At 42.3% G+C, this 6,839-nt stretch overlaps 1 protein-coding gene across 2 annotated transcripts in view; it reads right to left on the reverse strand.

Annotated features, from left to right (window-relative positions):
• Positions 1-5,742, reverse strand: part of LOC126476502 (protein pellino-like) — a 207,137-nt gene extending 201,395 nt beyond the window's left edge. For both annotated transcript variants that reach the window (XM_050103550.1, XM_050103551.1), the window contains exon 1: positions 5,477-5,742. The gene's annotated coding sequence lies outside the window, so the exon portion shown is untranslated. The remainder of the gene's footprint in view (positions 1-5,476) is intronic.
• Between the last annotated feature and the right edge of the window lie 1,097 nt (positions 5,743-6,839).

The raw sequence follows: 6,839 nt of genomic DNA on the forward strand, positions 1-6,839 counted from the left end.
ATCAAGGTCACGAATGCAGCACGTGCCGGTTGGCAACAGCTCACCAAATGTTTACTGACGTGATTTCACAAATCAATAAATATATTCGTGATATGAACGGAATTCTAAAAATACCGAACCACTCATACTTCAGTATCTAACAACGGGCTGAAATACCTAACAATTCGGTTAAAAAAAAAAAGCGAACACCTGGCAACTCAGGATGGAAGCCCGATTTGTCGTGATTAGCTAAACTGGGCTTCTGCTTTTGTAATACACAATAAGTCGCATCTTCCGACAATCCTCGATTGAGGCACCTGCAGTTGCCTCTAAGACACAGCATATTATTTACTGGTTTACGTTAAAATATATTGCACCAGAACCCCGCAAAATGGGAGAACAATTGGATCTTGTGATTGGGAACAAACCTTACTTTCAGATGAAGTGATTAAAAACCATAATCATGGAGCTCTGAGATTATCGCGGTTAAAGGGATTTGGAACGCCCTATCACAACAATGTTTAATACATCGGCATCTCCGTACTTAAGGAATCAATGTAGCCATCGACATGAAACTTTTACAGGCATTAAACTGTATGTTTGATTCTAATGAAATACAATAATTGCATTTCAGCCACTGCTTTCGGAAATACAATTTTTTAATTACACAGTTAAAATTTTGTGTCCTTTTTTGGATGTTATCCTTAATAATTTTAATTATACATAACATTACGTTCTTCTTTCAGTTCATTAGACTCAGGATATGTATGTTATTACTTCCTGAAAATTTGAATACTCTACTCGAAGTGGCTTCTGAGATTTAGAGAAAAATGCGATAGAACATGTAAATTTTCATGAATGGCTTTTAAAGATTCAGAAGACTGTAACTCACTTAATATATGCTTAATTTTTTTATTTTCAGTCACTCAGAACCACCCTGCACCATACTGTATATCATCCTCTTGATCTTTTTCCAAGTTTTTTCTTCTTTTCTTCTTTCTGGACGCCTTAGTGGCTAACTGTGCTGTATACTCTGCTTTATCAGTGCGAACCTTGTCCATCCATTCAAGTTATCTGATGCAGTTTGCTCCACGATTAATTCCCATAATCTGTAGCACTTTCACCCTACCAGTGCTGCCATCATTAAAAGCAATAACAGCATCACTGATCCCCCACTTTAGTGTTTTCATTCCAACAAAAACATTTTTTGGTGAGTGAGTCCATATAAGGTTACTGAATGACTCACTGGGATTTTGAATCTGACCATGCAGACACTTCTTCAGTAAGTCAGGATTTGCCAGGTCTCTGTATATAGGTTTTATGATATCCATGGCTGCTACTGGGATGGAATGTTTACAGCTGTATGAACTGTTTGAGTACTTGGCAACGCGGTAATTGCTCCACGAATCAGGTCCCGGAGAGCAGAGCTGGTGTACTGGTTTTTCATCAGTTGACAGTCTGTGGAACAAGGTAGCCCATACTGCCTGCTTCATTTTCAACAAATCCTCAGTATTATTTCTAATGGCCATCCCATAATACCGCTGCAGTTCATCATTCATTTTGTCTGTCAGCCTGCCTCTTATGGTTTTACCATGTGAGCCCACGCTTCCCGCGTGCACAATGCAAACATGCCAAACCGTTTTCCTAGGATGTGGGTAATGCAGTGCCGCTTCGGGCTATACCTGCATCTGCGGGGACCGCTTGCGTGCTTCGTGTGCAGTCTGTCCCGCACGTCGCAGCGACTCGCGTGTTTGGAGGAATGGGGGAAGTCGAACTGAGCAGCAGCGGACTACTTGGCGGCAGGTGTGGATTTGTTTCGCGCGCGTGGGCAACAAGGGAGTAGGTAATTCTTCAAATCTAATTACTGAAACATTCACCAGAGATGTCGACTGCCCTCTTCTCTGCGTCAGACGACGAGCAGCTTCTCGAGTTGGTATCCGAACAGCATATTTTATGGAACATGGCTAATGCCGAGTTGTAAAACTAAATGCAAAAGCAGTTAGTTTGGGCAGAAATCGGAAGAATGAAACATGTAAGAAGAAATGTCTTTGATTGCGTCCATATATATATATATATATATATATATATATATATATATATATATATATATATATATCTATTATTGCGAAGAGTACTCAAGAAGTGCAAAGCAGTCAAGACAAATTTTCTTACATCGTGAAGAACGAACATATAACACTTTGGTAACAAATCACTTGCTCGACGATGCGGAGGAATGCCAGTTGCCACTGTCTTATAACGCAGAAGTCTTAGAAATTAATGAACTGCCCATGCACAACATGATAGCCTTAGTAGGTGTCGACTGAGGGATTCACTGTGATGAGTGGATTGACTGATTACTTCAACGGCTTTAACCACGGTTATATGAGTTGGATGTTATTGCGATCAGTACTGTGAACGACAATTAAAGTTCGGCCTGTTGAAGTAATCAGTCAATCCACTCATCACAGTGAATCCCTCAGTCGACACCTACTAAGGCTATCATGTTGTCCTTGGGCAGTTCATTAATTTCTAAGACTTCTGAGTCATACGGCAGTGGCAACTGGCATTCTTTCGCATCGTCGGGCAAGTGTTTTGTTACCAAAGTGTTATATGCTCGTCCTTATTCACGATGTAAGAAAATTTATCTTGACTGCTTTGCGCTTCTAGAGTACTCTTCCCAAAAATTTACAGTCTTCCTCCTCTTCCATAACTTCCATGTACTTTAGGGGTGCCAAAATTAACAGTTTTTTAGATCGATCACTGCCCTGCACGTTTGCCTGCACTGCACGTTTCGCCATCGCTGTCTCCGCTTCTACTGTCATGCAGGGTTGCACCGCACCTATAATAGCAAAATGTTTCTCGCAGCGCGCTCGAACTCGCGAGTATTAGTATCGTCCAGGGGAAACTGTAGCACCCAGCGACTTCCAACAAACTATAGAAATGTATTCAAATCTTTCCGAAACTACTACTCTCTTTGATCCTCCACAAAAAGTGTGAAGGGAAAAAGTTCCTAGCTGGGACACTCAGATGTTTAGGACGGGTGGTAGGGACAGAGCATCGAGTGACATTATACTGAGTGCACTATCCGAAAATTACCTCGAGCAATTAAACAGAGATCCGACTCGTGGAGACAACAACTTGGACCTACTGATAACAAACAGACCTGAACTTTTCGACTCTGTAAGCGCAGAACAGGGAATCAGTGATCATAAGACCGTTGCAGAATCTCTGAATATGGAAGTAAATAGGAATATAAAAAACGAGGAAGGTTTATCTGTTTAGCAAGAGTAATAGAAGGCGGATTTCAGACTACCTAAAAGATCAAAACGAAAATTTCTGTTCCGACACTGACAATGTTGAGTGTTTATGGAAAAAGTTCAAGGCAATCGTAAAATGCATTTTAGACAGGTACGTGCCGATTAAAACTGTGAGGGACGGGAAAAACCCACCGTGGTTCAACAACAAAGTTAGGAAACTACTGCGATAGCAAAGAGAACTTCACTGCAAGTTTAAACGCAGCCAAAACCTCTCAGACAAACAGAAGCTAAATGATGTCGAAGATAGCGTAAGGAGGGCTATGCGTGAAGCGTTCAGTGAATTCGAAAGTAAAATTCTATGTACCGACTTGACAGAAAATCCTAGGAAGTTCTGGTCTTAAGGTAAATCAGAAAGTGGCTCGAAACAGCATATCCAGACACTCCGGGATGGTGATGGCATTGAAAAAGAATATGACACGCGTAAAGCACCTTTTTCCAAAGCTGTTTCACAGAGGAAGATGCACTGCAGTTCCTTCTCTAAATCGTCGCACAAACGAAAAAAATGGGTGACATCGAAATAAGTGTCCAAGGAATAGAAAAGCAACTGGAATCACTCAACAGAGGAAAGTCCACTGGACCTGACGGGATACCAATTCGATTCTACACAGAGTACGCGAAAGAACTTGCCCCGCTTCTAACAGCCGTGTTCCGCAAGTCTCTACAGGAACGGAAGGTTCCGAATGATTGGAAAAGAGCACAGGTAGTCCCAGTTTTAAGAAGGGTCGTCAAGCAGATGCGCAAAACTATAGCCCTATATCTCTGACGTCGATCTGTTGTACATTTTTAGACCATGTTTTTTGTTCGCGTATCGTGTCATTTCTGGAAACCCAGAATCTACTCTGTAGGAATCACCATGGATTCCGGAAACAGCGATCGTGTGAGACCCAACTCGCTTTATTTGTTCATGAGACCCAGAAAATATTAGATACAGGCTCCCAGGTAGATGCTATTTTCCTTGACTTCCGGAAGGCGTTCGATACAGTTCCGCACTGTCGCCTGATAAACAAAGTAAGTGCCTACGGAATATCAGACCAGCTGTGTGGCTGGATTGAAGAGTTTTTAGCAAACAGAACACAGCATGTTGTTCTCCATGGAGAGACGTCTACAGACGTTAAAGTAACCTCTGGCGTGCCACAGGTGAGTGTTATGGGACCACTGCTTTTCACAGTATATATAAATGACCTAGTAGATAGTGTCGGAAGTTCATGCGGCTTTTCGCGGATGATGCTGTAGTATACAGAGAGATGTTGCAGCATTAGAAAATTGCAACGAAATGCAGGAAGATCTGCAGCGGATAGGCACTTGGTGGAGCGTGTGGCAACTGACTCTTAATAAAGACAAATGTAATGTATTGCGAATACATAGAAAGAAGGATCCTTTATTGTATGATTATATGATAGCGGAACAAACACTGGTAGCAATTACTTCTGTAAAATATCTGGGAGTATGAGTGCGGAACGATTTGAAGTGGAATGATCATATAAAATTAATTGTTGGTAAGGCGGGTGCCAGGTTGGGATTCATTGGGAGAGTCCCTAGAAAACGTAGTCCATCAACAAAGGAGGTGGCTTACAAAACACTCGTTCGACCTATACTTGAGTATTGCTCATCAGTGTGGGATCCGTACCAGGTTGGGTTGACAGAGGAGATAGAGAAGATCCAACGAAGAGCGGCGCGTTTCGTCACAGGGTCATTTGGTAAGCGTGATAGCGTTAGAGAGATGTTAGCTAACTCAAGTGGCAGACTCTGCAAGAGAGGCGCTCTGCATCGCGGTGTAGCTTGCTGTCCAGGTTTCGAGAGGGTGTGTTTCTGGATGAGTTATCGAATGTATTACCTCCCCCTATTATACCTCCCGAGGAGATCACGAATGTAAAATTAGAGAGATTCGAGCGCGCACGGAGGCTTTCCGGCAGTCGTTCTTCCCGCGAACCATACCCGACTGGAACAGGAAAAGGAGGTAATGACAGTGGCACGTAAAGTGCCCTCCGCCACACACCGTTGGGTAGCTTGCGGAGTATAAATGTAGATGTAGATGTTGTGTAGTGGAGTTACGTGGGAAGACGACTTCACTGTGTAGATGATGTTAATTCTACTTTCAACCAGTCCAGTTCTTACTGGATAATCAGCGTGCAATTTGGTGTTGTGAATAGGGATGGTTTTGTGCTGGAGACGCTACTTACCAACTGTAGATTGCAGAAAGGTTTCCAAATGATGACGGTAATTTTCATGCCAATCTGAATTTTTTTGCCAGTAAATACGTTTCTTGCGACACGCGAGACCGGGCATGTTGACCTCGAGGTGCTTCGATCCACATAAATGCCAATAACTCTCAATATGATGTCCCCATGATGAAAATCATCTCGCAACACAGGACGCACTCTCTCCGAATCTAATGTCGCCAACGTAAATTTGCTCTACATTCCACTGTTAACTAAGAAACACTCCGAGGACTTCCACTGCTTAGAAGGAACTAAGACACCCAGGCTAGCAGGATTTGTTGGCAGTTGAGTACTTCAGAACCGGTCCCAACAGGCTGGGACCAATCAAATCACACTTCTATCATCGTCGTCACAGTACTGAAGTTTCCCCGTCGCCATCGTATCACGGCGATATAAGCGGAATGAATTCTGCAACTAGTCGGTATGACTCTTTATCGTTTAACTTTCGACCTCGACATGTATCCACATCGGCGCGAGCTTTCACGTGCAATGTTATTGTTACTGCGAATGTTGTTATGGTCTTCAGTCCAAAGACTGGTTTCTTACAGATGTCCACGCTAATCTACCCTGTGTATGTGTGTTTCTTCGTTCCTACCACACGTTACAGATAATTGAATTTTCTTAACGTAATCAATCCTTTGTCTCCCTCTACAATATTTACTCCCTACACTTCCTTACATAACCAAATTGACGATTCCTTGATGCCTCGGGATGTGTCCTATCAACAGATGCCTTTTTTTTCAGTCAAGTTGTGCCACAAACTACTACTTTATCCAGCTGGATTCAATACACTCTCAATTAGTTATTCGATCCAACCATTTAAACTCCAACATTCTTCTGAATACGACATCTATAAAGCTTCTATTCTATAACCTCCTATCGAGATACTATCCATTTTGTTTAACTGATCTTCCTAGTCCTTTGCATTCTCTGACGTAATAACAATGTCGTCGGCCAATCTCAACGTTTTCATTTCTTCTCTTTCGACTTTTACTTCTTCTCCAAATTTCTCCTTTATTTTCTTTACTACTCGCTCAATGCACAATCGAATAATATCAGGGGATAGGCTACGATCCTGTCCCACTCCCTTTTCAAGTGCTTTTTCACGTACTTCGACTCATCTAACTGCAGTCAATTTTCTGTAGAAGTTATACAAGGAGATCAGAAACAGTCTGAAAAGATGGAGATGGTGTTAATTGTTCTTACAGCGTAGATGATAGCGCACGAGACTGCTCAGTCTTTGGCTCGAGTTCTATCCTAACTACCGTCCCATGTTCAGTTGTTTGTATCGCTTGTTTTTACGACACCAAACGAAGAACAAGTC

This window comes from Schistocerca serialis, chromosome 1 (genome assembly GCF_023864345.2).
Source record: "Schistocerca serialis cubense isolate TAMUIC-IGC-003099 chromosome 1, iqSchSeri2.2, whole genome shotgun sequence".
Classification (NCBI taxonomy): domain Eukaryota; kingdom Metazoa; phylum Arthropoda; class Insecta; order Orthoptera; family Acrididae; genus Schistocerca; species Schistocerca serialis.